Source organism: Pleurodeles waltl, chromosome 12 (genome assembly GCF_031143425.1).
Source record: "Pleurodeles waltl isolate 20211129_DDA chromosome 12, aPleWal1.hap1.20221129, whole genome shotgun sequence".
In the NCBI taxonomy this organism is placed as follows: domain Eukaryota; kingdom Metazoa; phylum Chordata; class Amphibia; order Caudata; family Salamandridae; genus Pleurodeles; species Pleurodeles waltl.
Genome location: NC_090451.1, coordinates 279906658 through 279920585, shown reverse-complemented (window position 1 = coordinate 279920585; position 13928 = coordinate 279906658). Strand labels below are relative to the sequence as shown.

At 44.1% G+C, this 13928-nt stretch overlaps 1 protein-coding gene and 1 pseudogene across 3 annotated transcripts in view; one reads left to right on the top strand and one right to left on the bottom strand.

Annotated features, from left to right (window-relative positions):
- HSF4 (heat shock transcription factor 4) overlaps nucleotides 1-13928 on the bottom strand; it is a 356190-nt gene that overhangs the window by 105644 nt on the left and 236618 nt on the right. The gene's annotated exons all lie outside the window — the stretch shown is intronic.
- LOC138267332 (serine/arginine-rich splicing factor 7 pseudogene) lies at nucleotides 9116-10371 on the top strand (annotated as a pseudogene).

Sequence of the window (13928 nt, the reverse complement as noted above, 5' to 3'; positions counted from 1 at the left end):
GGGCATGGGGCTCCCATCGGTGGAGCATTACTCTTTAACTTTGCAACTATCCCAACTATCCCAAACATTGTCAAAAGCTCCAAACCAGCCTCTGTGGACCGCAGTGGAAAGACAACTGTTGTTTGCGATTGAGGGCCTCGGGGGGCCTTACCGTGACGATCTTCCATCCGTCACCTCGGTGAATCCTATTCTGAAAGCGTCCAGGGCAGCCTGGCGAAGGGCCCACAGACTACTTGGGGTTCATCCCCTCATTCACGCTCAGGCGCCCCTATGGTGCAACAGCGGTTTCCGGATAGGCAGTGAGGTACTCAACTGGCTACAATGGAGGAGGGCCGGCATCCTTACCCTCTCGCAGGTCCTAGAAAACGACGAACTCAAACCCTTTCCCAGGCTGTGGGAAGAGTTCGGTCTCCAGCCAAACCAGGAATGGAGATATCTACAGCTTAAACACTGTGTCTCCCGGGGAAGGGACGCTGTCCGACAGGGGTCCCAGTCTTCCCCCATAGTGGCTTATTTGCACCATTGGGGGCAACATAAGGGAGAAATGGCAGGCCTCTATGACCTAATCACCCAACAACTCTACTCCCAGCCCCTGGCGGATAGGCTACGTTTGCAATGGCAAACCCGATTGCAGGTAGTCCTAGACCCAGACGACTGGGAAGACGTTCTAGAAGCCCTGGACAAAGGTACTAGGGAAGCACGCTTAAAGTTCTGTCTCTTTAAGGTCTTACACGACTGGCACTGGTCTCCAGCAAAACTACACAGGACATGGCTCCTCCCGCATGCGAAGTGTTGGCAATGCCCAGAGACGTCTTGCGATATAAAACATATTCTGACCGACTGTCCCGCAGTTCAACCTCTCTGGGACGTTGTGAGCTCCACTCTAGCCGAATCTATGCTGCTCCCGTCGCCACTCCCCCCCTCCCTCATACTCTTGCACAATACGACCTCCCTACCGGACCTCTCTAGACCATACAAAAGATTGCTGCATACTGCACTAGCTACTGCAAAAATATGCATACTCCGCCATTGGCGGTCAGAGGCCCCGCCAACCCCGGAAGAATGGATCGTAGCCATGACCCGCACGGCCACGCATGAGAGAATCATCTATAACCTACAAGACCGAGCCCAAGTATTTACACAGGTGTGGGCCCCCTTCCTCACAGGGGGAAGATAGCAAACCATCCGGAAACAAACAACAAACGATAACACAACACCACCCCTCCCTCTTCCCCACCTCCCTCCCCGATCCCCCCCATCTCCCTGCTATCCCCCTCTCCCTCCTCTGTCTTTTACTCTCTCCCTTTTTCTTCTTTACTACTCTTATCCCTCTCCTTTTCTTTTCTTCCCTACTCCGACTCCTTCTTTTTCTTTCCTCGCTACTAACCTCGCTATAGGCTACATATTGATCCTTCCCAGCATCTTCAGGTGACCTTTTTCATAGGTCCCTCAACATGTGCCATGAGTAAAATACATGGCACCAGCCTAAACTAGCCAAGCGGCGACAGGAGACCCACGCCCTATTACTCACACCGCGCGGCCACCCTGATAATCCATAACCCTAGAGCATACAAATACATGAGCGTTATGACCCCCAAGGTTAAGACGTTGGGGTTCAGCGCCCTGCAACACCAGCGCTCTCTGACATGTTCCCATTCCAGTTATCGGCACAGCAATAAACTTACCTTGTGCCCCTGAGAAACCAGGTGCTTTCGCCCTCAAGCCCCTGCTGCACGACTAGCTTGCCCATTTGCCTCCCTTCCTTACCCTTTTTTTGTCCACATCCTGAGTGACCGTCGACATGATACCTTGTTTGCCCGCTTATTTATTTGTTTACTTTCTATTTCTCACCCCTATCTATATCTCTTTTAATCCCCTTTTCCCACTGCACGTCCGATTTGAACAGTATATCATGTTCTCGTAGCACAAATGTCATCATCCTATTATTTTGTCCGTTTCTTCTTACTCTTTGATATACAATTGTTTATAAATGCCGGGACCCTGATCCCATTTGGTTTTGTAGTGTACTGCAGTGTTTATAATACAATAAAAAATTATATAAAAAAAATATAAAAAATATCGAAAATCGAAAGGAGGCCATGACCTAGCTGCTTGCCTATATGCCCTCACTGATCTGCCCATGGTGCATCAGTGATCGGCCTGACTTGACAGCAGCTCCCACTACAGTCTTTTCTGCAGTAGCAAAACCTGTCCAGCGGCTCCTCGCAGAAGGGGTATGCGGCTTTGCGAAACCCTCGTCAGCTACAAAGTGCAGCTTCATCCATTTGGAGATTTTCGACTTCAATAAAAGAGACTAAAGGCCACATGGACAGAGCATTTTTCTAGTCGCAAACAGGCCAATTCACAAAATCTGCCCTTTTGCAACTAGAAAATTGCTTTTGGAATGTACAAAGCCCAAATTGTGAGTCGGTAACTTGTTACCGAATTGTAATTTGGGTGTTGCAATTCAGTATTCGGAAGGGGTGTGTTGAGGGTGTCCCTTCCTTATACTGAATCTGAAAGGTATGTATAAATGTTTTGCAACCAAAATGATGTCGCAAATCATCCACAGTTTGCCGCTAACAGAAAGTTAGTTAACCCATTCACAAATGGGAAGGGGTCACTAAGTGTGTTTGTTCCAGAATAAGTTGTGCTGCAATTGGTTAAACATCACCAGAGAGTTGTGCGGGGAATGGTGAGACATCACCATGATTCTAGCTTCATAGGTTGGTTGTCGTTGTAGGTGGTGTGATTGGTTGACCTCTGCCACAGCTGCACTGTGATTGACTAATTTGTTTATTTATTTGTGCTGGTTTTAGTGTGTATTCGATCTGGAGAAATGTGTGCTGGTTTGAAAAAGCCTTTAATGTTATTATAAAAGGTGAAAAGATTCCTCCTGTAGGTTCCCCTGCATTCACAATGATGGAGGATGTGGGTTTTCATATGTGTGCGTGGGTAAAAGACTGGCATGAGTTCACATCAAGTGATAAGAATCTGCACTTTCCTTTAGAGGGTACTTTCAATATCAGAACGACTGATTACCTGAGGCATTAGATGTGTGAAAGAAAGCTGCAACCTAGAGCTATGTAATTTGAGGCATTTCATGAATAGGGCCGGATGGCCAGTGAGAAGGAAAGGAAACAAATTTAAAAGCAGGTTAAAAATTCAGTGGGTCAGTGGTTATAATTGAAATAAGCATGCAAGAAAATGCACCAAGAGAAGACACAATGTTGAACTGAGTGATGTTTCCTTCAATAGTTAGCAAGGCAGGCAAAACAAATTGAGAATAAATCTGATGATTCAAAAAATTAGAAGTGAAAGAAAGACAAATAATTATTATGATGAGGGGGGTGATTTCTTAAATGACTGTTAAATTCTAGATCTCCTCCTTACACTGATGAAGCCCAGACACCAAGACCCCTAACACATATGGGTGCAGAAGTGCCAGGTATGATTACGCATGAAACAGCAGCACTCCGTATTGCAATCGCTTTACCTGGAATTACCTTATCAGCTTCAACTGCTTTGCCTGGTTCTATTAGAATTACAACTACTGCTGACATGGTGGAACTAGTGATTGAGGGCATCACTAGTCCTGAGAGGAGTGAAAATAATTTTGCTAATCTGAAATTAACATTTGGAAACATTTTTGAGGTTACAATTGATACAGGAAGGCAGCTTGTATATAATTCAGATTAACTAAAATACATGATCAAAGAAACAGCTAGGTATGCACATGAAACATATGACTGGATTGACGATTTAGCAGTATATGACATTGATTTGCACAAAAATAGTAATCTGCGTAGAAAATTTAGAATGGATGTGAGTGACGCTGAAATAAAGATCATGGTTCTACTGACTACAAGCCTGTATCAAGGAGTTGATTGAATTCCTCTTCACAGGTTTTTGTTGATTTTAATATTCCTGCACTGGTGCTATATATAAATACATGTGACTGGAACAAATGATGTGTTGTTGTAGGATATCTGTCCTTGGAATATTCCTATCCACATTAAAAACTTAAACCCAGTCTACACCTATGGGTTCTGTCGACCTTTAGACCCTAACACAGATTAATCAGTGCAGGGTCATCATCAGGATGGCAAACATTGTGGAGACACCAGAAGATATATGATTACTCTCCCCTGCTCTCCATGGATGATCACTATTGGGGAAGCTTCTCCATCAACTGATTTTCATAGACTGTTAATTGGCACCTATAGATCAAGAATGAAATTGGAATCTCAAGCCGGGAACAAAACAGCTGTGCTCTGCCATAATCCCAAGGTGAAAGCCTCTTCAACTGTGATCATGTTGTATGATCAGGAAATAATTCATCAACTTAGTAACGGTTTGCATTACTGCCCAATCCAAGAAGATCCTTCTGAAGAGTTGCAAGCCAAGATTCATGAAATGATTACCATAGCACTTGAAGAAGGATGGATCTGTAGAAAGGAGTTTGAATTCCTGACAAAAGTACAGGACACCACTGATTTATATTTTACCTAAAATACATAAAGACATAACAAATCCACCAGGGAGGCCAATTATTTCAGTATGTGCCCCATTTTACAACCCGTGGCCCTATATGTGCACACGTTCTTGAAACCTTTTGCGTCCAGGGCTCAGGTATACCTAAGAGATTCTATGGATGTTATTAATTCAGTTGAAGGCCTACACTTTGGTGAACATGAACAATTACTAGTAACTTTAGACACTGAGGGTCTTTATACAAACATCCCACAAGATGAAGCACTTGCAGTAAAGACATTCTCAACTCAAGGCCAAGACCATTTAACGTTTCCACTGATTTTGTGGTTGAATTAGCTACTTTATGCTTAAAGAACATTTTTTTACATTTAAAGGAGACCTGTATCTACATGTTAAAGGAGTAGCGATAGGGCGTAGTTTTGCTCCAGAGATAGCTAATTTGGTTATGCCTTATTTTGAAAGAAGATGGATCTAGAGTGACAGTAACCCCTACCAGGCACACCTTACGAAATGGTATCATTATATAGATGATGTTTTGCTAATATGGAAAGGGGATAAGCAAGTTCTAGATACTTTCTTACAATGGATAAACAATAGGACTCACAACCTGAAGTTTAGTTCGATATGTGACAATAAAAAAACAATTTCCTTGACTTCTGGATAATAGAGAGGGCCAGATTGAAGTTAGCCTAGTCACCACACCAACGGACTGCAATATACTATTGCATTTCTTGAGTGGACATCCATGTACACTGAAAGAAAATCTACCTTATTGTCAATTCCTTAGAATAAGCAGAAATTGTTCACATAAAGATGATTACTTTGAACATGCAAACATCCTGTTGCATAAATGTGTCCAGTGAGGGTATCCAAGAAAACTAGTCAAGGCAACACTGAAAAGGGCTTGGTTTACACCTATGGAAGTATTACTGACCCCGAAGACACGTCAGGAAACTAATTCCCTTACATGTGTATTGATGTATAACCCAAAAGCTAATAAAGTGAAGAACATAATCCAGAAATATTGGAAAATCCTTAGTCCACTAGGTACTCCTGACCATATGTTCAGCTTCAAGAAAGAAAAAAACTTTTGGGACCCTCTGGTCAGAGCAGTAAGACCCACGGAATAGAAAACTAATCTAAGAGAAATGTTAGGATTGTCAATTTTAGTAGGGCATTACAAGTGCAATAATTGTGGGCCGTCCCAATTCATTTCTAATAGTAAAACCATTACCATCAATGAAAAATACATTGACAAGTGAAGTTTTCCAATTGCAACACAAAAAAATGTTGTCTACTGTATCCAATGCCCCTGTGATTTAACATACATAAGGCAAACCACTCAACCAGTTAAGACCAGAATATTACAACATACATCACAAATAAGATGTGCAGTGGCCGGAGCCCCCTTGGTAGAACATTATCGGACTAATAACCATAATGAAAATGATTTAAGATTGACAGTTTTATATACACTGCAGAAAAAGATTAAAGGAAGGCAAGTATCCAACATCCTGAACAGAGTTGAAGCACAGATGATTGAAAGATATAGTACAGCTACCCAGGGACTGAATGATCTTGACGGAATGTGAGGCCTTGATTTAAATTTTCTAACTGCCTCTGAGATTCAATCTGTTAGGCTCGGGTGTAAATGAGTGCAAGTATGCTAACATACAGTTGGTCTTGATAGACCATATACGTGAACAAAACTATGTAGGATCAACTCGAGTGACATGGCACATATAAGTAACTCATTTATTTACTAATGTGGCATGCTTGGCTTTATTTCTTTTACTGTAACTTGACTTATATTTATATGTTTGGTTTTGTCACTATGATTTGTGGATATATTGTTAAAAATATAGCAATTTTTCCTAGTCCCTGTTCACAGCATATGATGATATGGTTAATTACTACATGAGGCAATCCATTATGCCAATGGGTTATGCGCTACTGGATGTCACGTTTGTGCCACACAAATAGTTTTATGGAATATAGCAATGCAGACTGCTAGCGCTTAATGAGGATGCGCACCAGCTTTTTCTGCTTCCTGTCCGGAATGGTTCCTCTTCCGGGTATCGTGCATGTCAGCACCACCCCCGCATTCTATTGCTTGCTGGCATGGTAATAAATTCCATGTAGATGCGGCTGTGTGAGCACAGGAACTGTGGTCGAAGTTCACAACGACCATGAAGGAAGGACGACCTGTGGCACCCTTCTGTTGCAAAATATATACATGTGAAGGAACAGCCCCAAGTGCTTCAATACCCTCAACAGAGAAAGGGAAGGGCTGGGACAGCGTAGTACGGGTGTTGGTCACATCGCTCTATTGAGATGACTCAACAGACACATAAATAAGTTTGAATGGCCTTGTTTATTCACACTTTGAGGTTTTTTTGTATGCCCTGCAATACAATTATCTATCTTTATGTCAGATTGCGGTCGGGTACTATAGACGGCCTTGGTATCATTGAAGGCACGCACTGAATTATACAGCCTTCCTTGCAGCGTATAGCTTCTAACGGAGTCGAGGTTCATAAGACAGAGTTCTGGGTTGTAGTGCTGACCTCTAACACTAACAGCATGCATCACCCTTACTGCACTGTAGGGCAAACCTTCTTTTTTGAGAGAATGGCCACACTAACTTGTCTGCACACAGGTAAGTGACCTTTACTATAGACACGATGGTACATCATTGGTAACAGAAAGTGGTTGTGTTTGGCTGCTTACAGACACTCTGTTTTGTTGGCTGACTTTTTTCTTCCCAATTACATGGGCACCAGTGGTTGCTTTTCCACACTGACCGTGGCAGCATGATTGGACATGCCTACGATAAGTGTGGCACACCTGGAGGGGGTCATAGTGGATTTAAGATGAGGCACGCTGTGGGTGCCACTAGTATATTCAGTAAATGTATTTATTTTATTTAGGCAATTGTTTTCTTCAATGCTCCTGAGGAGGCTATAACCAAGAGGGCAAAACGCATCAACAGAACAGGAGACAAGGGTGTCTTCAATTTTCGGTACGTTTGTGATTCGGACTACCTTTGATTGTGGACCTGGTATGTAATAAAAAGCTATATAAGTGAGGGAAGACTCCAGTTAGGCCTTGTATTCAATATGTTATGTTTTTTAGATTGTGTCCTTTGTTGATGTATGTACCTATTTACGTCTATATAGAATTTCTCCACAGTGAGTGTTTTAATAAGTGGGTTTTGAGCGTGTATATAGTTAAATGGTAAATAGAGTGGATGCTTAATATATCATGACATTGGTGACTAATTCAATGTTTTCACTGTAGAAGTATTTTCTTTATTCTGATTGGTGCCTGCCTAAAGCATTTTTCTCTCAAGTACATGCCCATGGCATGGGCAGTGCAGGGGTCCCACTGCCCAGCACCCTTGAAATGCGCACTGTCTGCTGTGTAGACAGTGTGCATTTCAAGGGCACTGGTGCACTCTACGTGCGGTAGCATTGCTGCATTGCTCTATCATGAGTCGAGAACAACGCTGCCCCACGTTTCCCACTGGGCTGATGGCAGAAACCTTGGTTCCTGGCCGTCAGCCCAGTAGGGAAGTCGTAATAGGCCTGGTGAGAAGATCTCCATGTCCGTTACGGTCTTCTCACCACGGTGCTGCCGGGTAGATGGTTCGCCCTCCAGCCTCGTAATGAAGCCCTAAACAATTTGCTCAGAATGTTGAGCCAATTCCAGAGCTTGAGCCTGGTTCTCTAGGCCCACTGGTCGGCAGCTCTAGCGATTACGCCACATTTTCTCCTCTATAGTTCTTCCCAGCATTGCCAAAGCAAATAAGTTGGGTTTAAAAGCAAAACTTGCGCAGGCAAAATATGTAAACAGCATATATTGTTGAATAAATGTGTTTACATTGGTTGGAGCGTTGAAGCCTGACCTGTTGCTGTTTAGACAGTGAGAAGAGGTGAAGAACCAGAACAAAAAGCGGGGGCCATGACTCTTCAAAAATTCAATCCCATACCACAGTGAATTATGTCTTAACTGCCGACAAATGTGGATTTGCGTATGGTCACGGTCTGCTTTTGTAGCACATTTTCTGTCTCTAGGCTTAGGCCAGCAGCAGTCTATCATGACAGGCAGCTCTCCATTGGCAACGTATTTGTTGTATCCTCATGTAAGCTGGCCACCAAAGGCTGCTTCTTTAAGCATTGCGTTGACGTTCCATTCCTTAGTCTACGGAGCTCAAAGAGCGGAAGCACATACTCTGCTTGTCAGGAAGCAAAACTGCGCCCTAAGCCATGATTTGCCAGTTGGTTTATTACCGGAAAAGTAAAAATACGGTCGAAGCTTTTAAATATCGCAAACAATTATTTAAAAAATCGTAATTATGGCGAGTACCTGAACATTAAACCTAACTGATCACTGTGCTTTCTAAGTAATATTGCTTCATCAAAAAAAGAAACGTAGTCATGTCGATATTTCATTGGTTTGGGTGGCTGTCGCTCACACCGCTAAAGAGCGGTATATTTTTTTCAAACTACCCCTTTCGCCAATAGGGATCTTCTTTGTCACTCTCTACCCAATAACGAGGGAGCGCGGGCGGTTCAATACGCCTCTATTTTTAACCATTCAGAGCAGCTCTTGGCAGCTAGGCCTCGTTCTTTATATTCAATCGACCTCGGCCGCCTCCCCCTCAGATCCGGCGCTCACGCACAGCGAGGCTGCTGTGAGCAGGAAGTACAGACCCCCCCTTGCAGCCATCATGTCCGGCGGGCGCTATGGTGGCTATGACTCGGGTTCGTCTTCCCGCAGGCGTGACCGGGACGAGGGAACCAAGGTATACGTGGGGAACCTTGGTGCCGGGGCGGACAAAGGCGAAGTGGCCCGAGCCTTCAGCTACTACGGCCCTCTGACAAGCGTCTGGATCGCCCGGAACCCACCAGGCTTCGCTTTCGTAGAGTTCGAAGACCCGCGAGATGCCGAGGACGCCGTGCATGGCCTGGACGGAAAGAAGGTGATCTGTGGCTCCCGAGTGCGGGTGGAGCTGTCGGCCGGCCGTGCCCGGCGCTCTTCGTTTGGCCGCGTTCCAGGCAGGAGCAGCTTTAACCCCTCGGATCGCTGCTACGACTGTGGGGAGCGGGGCCATTATGCATATGATTGTGATCGCCTGGGCGGGCGTCGCAGGAGCCGCTCCCGCTCCGGAGGCCGGCGGCGTTCACGGTCCCGCAGCAGGAGTCGCGGAAGGCGCAGCAGCCCATCACCCCGTAGGAGAACGCGGAGCCCATCCCCGCGCAGGCCCCGCTCCTCTGCTCGAAGGTCCCGATCTCGCTCGAGATCGCCGGTTCGCCGATCGACATCCCGCTCTCGGTCGGCATCTAGAGAAGGAGCCGAGGCTGCTTCCAAAAGTCGCTCCCGCTCCAGATCCGTCTCTCCCAGGAAGTGATCCGCCATTGGGGAGGCAAACGAGTAAGAGGCAAGAGACATTGTGTATGTGCATCATCCGGGTCAGAGGGTGTAATTTAACATCGGCGCCAGAACACCAACTGACCCCCAACCGAGCCCAAAGGCTCTTCTAAGAGCCGCCACCTACTCAAATCAGAGCTGCCCGAACTGCGCGTTATATCCCAAGCAGTTTTTCCATATTTGTTTTCAGCTTCCCGAAATTAGTGTCACCGAACTGCCCGCCTCCTGGAAATTTGTTACAACATGTGATCTGGCCAGATACTAGCAGCTCTGACAATAATCAGTGACATTTAATTATTGAAACTTTTACGTTTTCACTTCATGCTTTGACCCATGTTCCATCACCCACGTTTTCTAAAACCGCCTACCTTTATAGGCGCCACTGGTTGCCCAACGGATTTTTTTTTTCTACAATTGCAAAAATAAAACGTATTTTTTTCTGAACGTTGTCTTATTGATTGTGTCCCGAGAGCGAGGGGTCAGAGTTCGTTATTGCCATTCATACTTAACGTAACTCTTGATGTTGGGTACTGCAGTATGCATTTAAGTAATTTACATTACGTTCTCTCACCACGTCCACCCCGTCAATTAGGTTTATAGGACGGTGGAATGAACGGGCTGTTGTCTGCCTTTAAATTAGTCGTTTTGCTAAATGGTGTGAGCTGTTTCTCCCGTATTTGGCGTTTGGAAGTTCATCGCTATCATGGGAGATGCAGCTACACAGTAAACCTCTCCAGGCCTGTGAGGCCGCAAACGTGCAGCGATAAGACCCGTAGTTTTTGGTTCTTTGTTGAGCTAACACGTGTGATTAGTCGTACAGCCTGACTATCATGTATGCAAACACTGATAGTTTTGCGTTTTATTACCATTTGTAAATATTGTGATGGTGTTTTACTGTAAGTGGTGTACTTCCCGTATATGCCACCATTAATATTTAATTTCCCGTGATCGTAATTTGTAAGTAATCCCCATATAGATGGTGGGGGAGGTGTTTAGGCATAGGAGATCCGCATCCATCTTAAATCGCTCCTGTAAAATTCAGATCAATCGAGCAAAGATCCTGGGGAGCTTGAGTATCTGAGCGAGAGGGGAGTGTGGTGCGCCTCGACCGAGATCTCCACGAGCGTTCCCTGTGGACTAGATAGGTTTATCTTTGCTCTACGTTTATTACTGATAGCACGGTCTTGTAATTTGACCACTTCGCTCGAGTAAATAGTCATGATGAAAACATTTACGTGTAGCTGTTCTATGCCTATAACACCGAATCATTTAATTTATCGATCGTTGCAACAGAAATATTGGCACACTTCGCATTGTTAAAACATTTTTCCTCTCACACTTTTTGCAATTTGCCTTTTATTCACTGCCCTCGGTAAACGTCATTTCAAATGGAAAACGTGTATTGCTCAGTCTAATTTGTCATAATGTGAGCTTTCCTTTGGGGCTGAAGGTTACAGGTCACGTTCGATGGCTTTGGCGTGGCTGTTGCTTAGGTGGGTGTTGAGTGGTGTTCCATTCCTTGTCAGTGGTGGCTGTTTCAATGGGCTGATCTGGCAGTGGTGCATGTGTGGTGGATTGGGGATGCTGAATTTTACAAGGGCCTGATTTGTCCACGAGACTGGCGTGGGCTTGTTCAGGGATGTGGAATTTAATAAAATATATACTTGTCCATGGTCTGCTTCATATATCTATTTGACCTGCAAAAAAATCTAGATGTCTGTTTTGAATGTTGGCGGTACCTTATTTTGCCAGCTATCCACAGATCTGCATACTGTGGCTGGAGGTAACGGTAAGCAAAAGTTCCAGAGTTGGAATGCCCTTTTGCGCCTGTGCAAACAAACTAACTTTAATGTTTTGTGGGTTTTTACCAGCTATTCTCTAGTCTTTTGCCATACTTTGAAGGGTTGGACATTGGCTAATGACAGGGGCAGAAGTAAAACTTCTACAGTTGAGGAAAAAAGTGGAGGTAAAGGGAACTTACAAACACAACACACTTTCACATGAGCAAATCTACACACGCATACTTGCTAGTGCTGAAATACAGTTCACAATTTTTCTAGGGGTAGGATTTTCCTGGTCTACTCCAAATCCTTGTGCATTTATGGAACTGGTAAATATGCACTAATGCAAAGACATATACAATGGATATAATTTTGTGACATTAACAATTGAGCACCTAATTAGGTCTGCACCCCAAGACCTTTTTTTGTTTTTATTAAAATTCTATCTCTAGCCATCTATTGGTTGGCTTCACTGTGAGTGAAAAATCGTCTTTCACAAGTAGCATATAAGCACACAAGAGTTAAGTGCCAGGAGCAACTGTGGCAATGTGTGCTTTTTGAGACCACAACACATTTTTTGCAGACAACAAGCCCAAATGTACAATGTGGAGAGGTGCACCCAATATCCAAGTCCAATAATCTCAATGAATCCTAGTATGTTCCTTTATTTCGTCAATACAAAAAACAGCCAATGCGTTTCTTTTTTTGTACTTGAAATTCATCAGGGTTTATATTGTGAAATCATGTAGTCTTTTTCTTTTGTTGCAACAGATTTTTCCATTATGAATATTTTTGGAAGTACCAGCATGCATCAAAACATTATACTGAATTATGCTTCAAAGAAATGGTACCTGAAATGTAATAGTAATTTAGTAAAGCCTTTTTTCCCTAGTTCCATTTTTTTGGGAACGTTTTATTTTGAAAGCAAAATATTGATCTTCTGCGAATGTGCGTTTATTCAGAAAGCCTTCTGGGAGCACACATGTAGCCCCCACACCCCCAGGAATCAGTACTGTAGCCAAGCTTACAAGTATTTAGAGCGATCATCATAACAGAAGCTTTGCCTTAATGAACCATTAATACAAGTTTGAACAGCATTAACATGTGGACACACATTTACTTCAGCTGCAGACAGCACCCTTCCCTGCTTCATAATGTGGGACTGTAAACTGGCAGCCAAAGGGTTTGTGCTGCAGGAGGTTGGGTCTACTTGTTTCAAGGACAAGATAAACCTGCATACTTGTTATTGGGCCCCAAACAATGTCTTAGTCGTCGGGGTATAGGAATTCCCCACCCCTGCTTGTTGATTTGGATGTTGTAGAAGGTGGTGAAAATAGGGTCCAGGAGGTTTCTGGCAATATGGGTAGGTATTTTTAATCACTGGATTAGACAAAGGCTTCCAAGCCTTTCGAAGAGTGCTTTTGAGTTGATGGGTGTGGTAGACTAGTTGGAAGTTCAGGTCTCCCTGTAGGAGGTAACACTAGGGCCAGTGGTGGTACAGTCTGTGACCGAGAAGTTGGTGGGCCTGTTGGTCTGTAGGTGAGAGTGCCACTTTTGGGTGAAGTTGGAGCTTGAGCATAAAGTCTTCCATCTTAGAAGATGGTGCAGTTCACATTCATTAGGTTGGCGGCAATTTCGTCTTTGGGCTTGTGGAGTATTGTCTACTGATTTTGTGTGTTTGGGGGGGGTAGCTGTGGCAATCATGTGTTTGCAAGGTTCAGCAATGTTTCCATGAGGAAAAGTAGGTCCCTAGTCTGTGCCATGTTTGAGTGAGTGGATACCGAAAAGCATGCTCCTGAGCGTGGAGTGCTGTGTTGGTTGCAGGACATGGAGTGTGATACAGGTGTTTGGTGGTATTGTGAAACAGTCAGTCAATCCAGCTGATGGCGGGTACTGCTCTTCTGCTAAAGTTTCCGGACTAGGTCTCCATTAAATACAATTGGTGAGATCACTAGTGAGCCATACTGATAAAGTTCTATTTCATCTATGCATTCGCCCAATCATGAGCCTAAACAACATATTCCCTTGAGCACAAGGGAATTGATCCACTTTTGGTCCCAACCAGTGTACACAGCACAACTTTGTTTCTGTTATAGCAGTTGCTTTAGTGAACCCACCCATCCTTGTGCATATGAAGAATCTTACTGGAAAGAGGGAATGTGTCTATAGTCTAAATATCTGAGTTACAGTGGCTTACCTATGGGTATCTGGAGGGGGTGT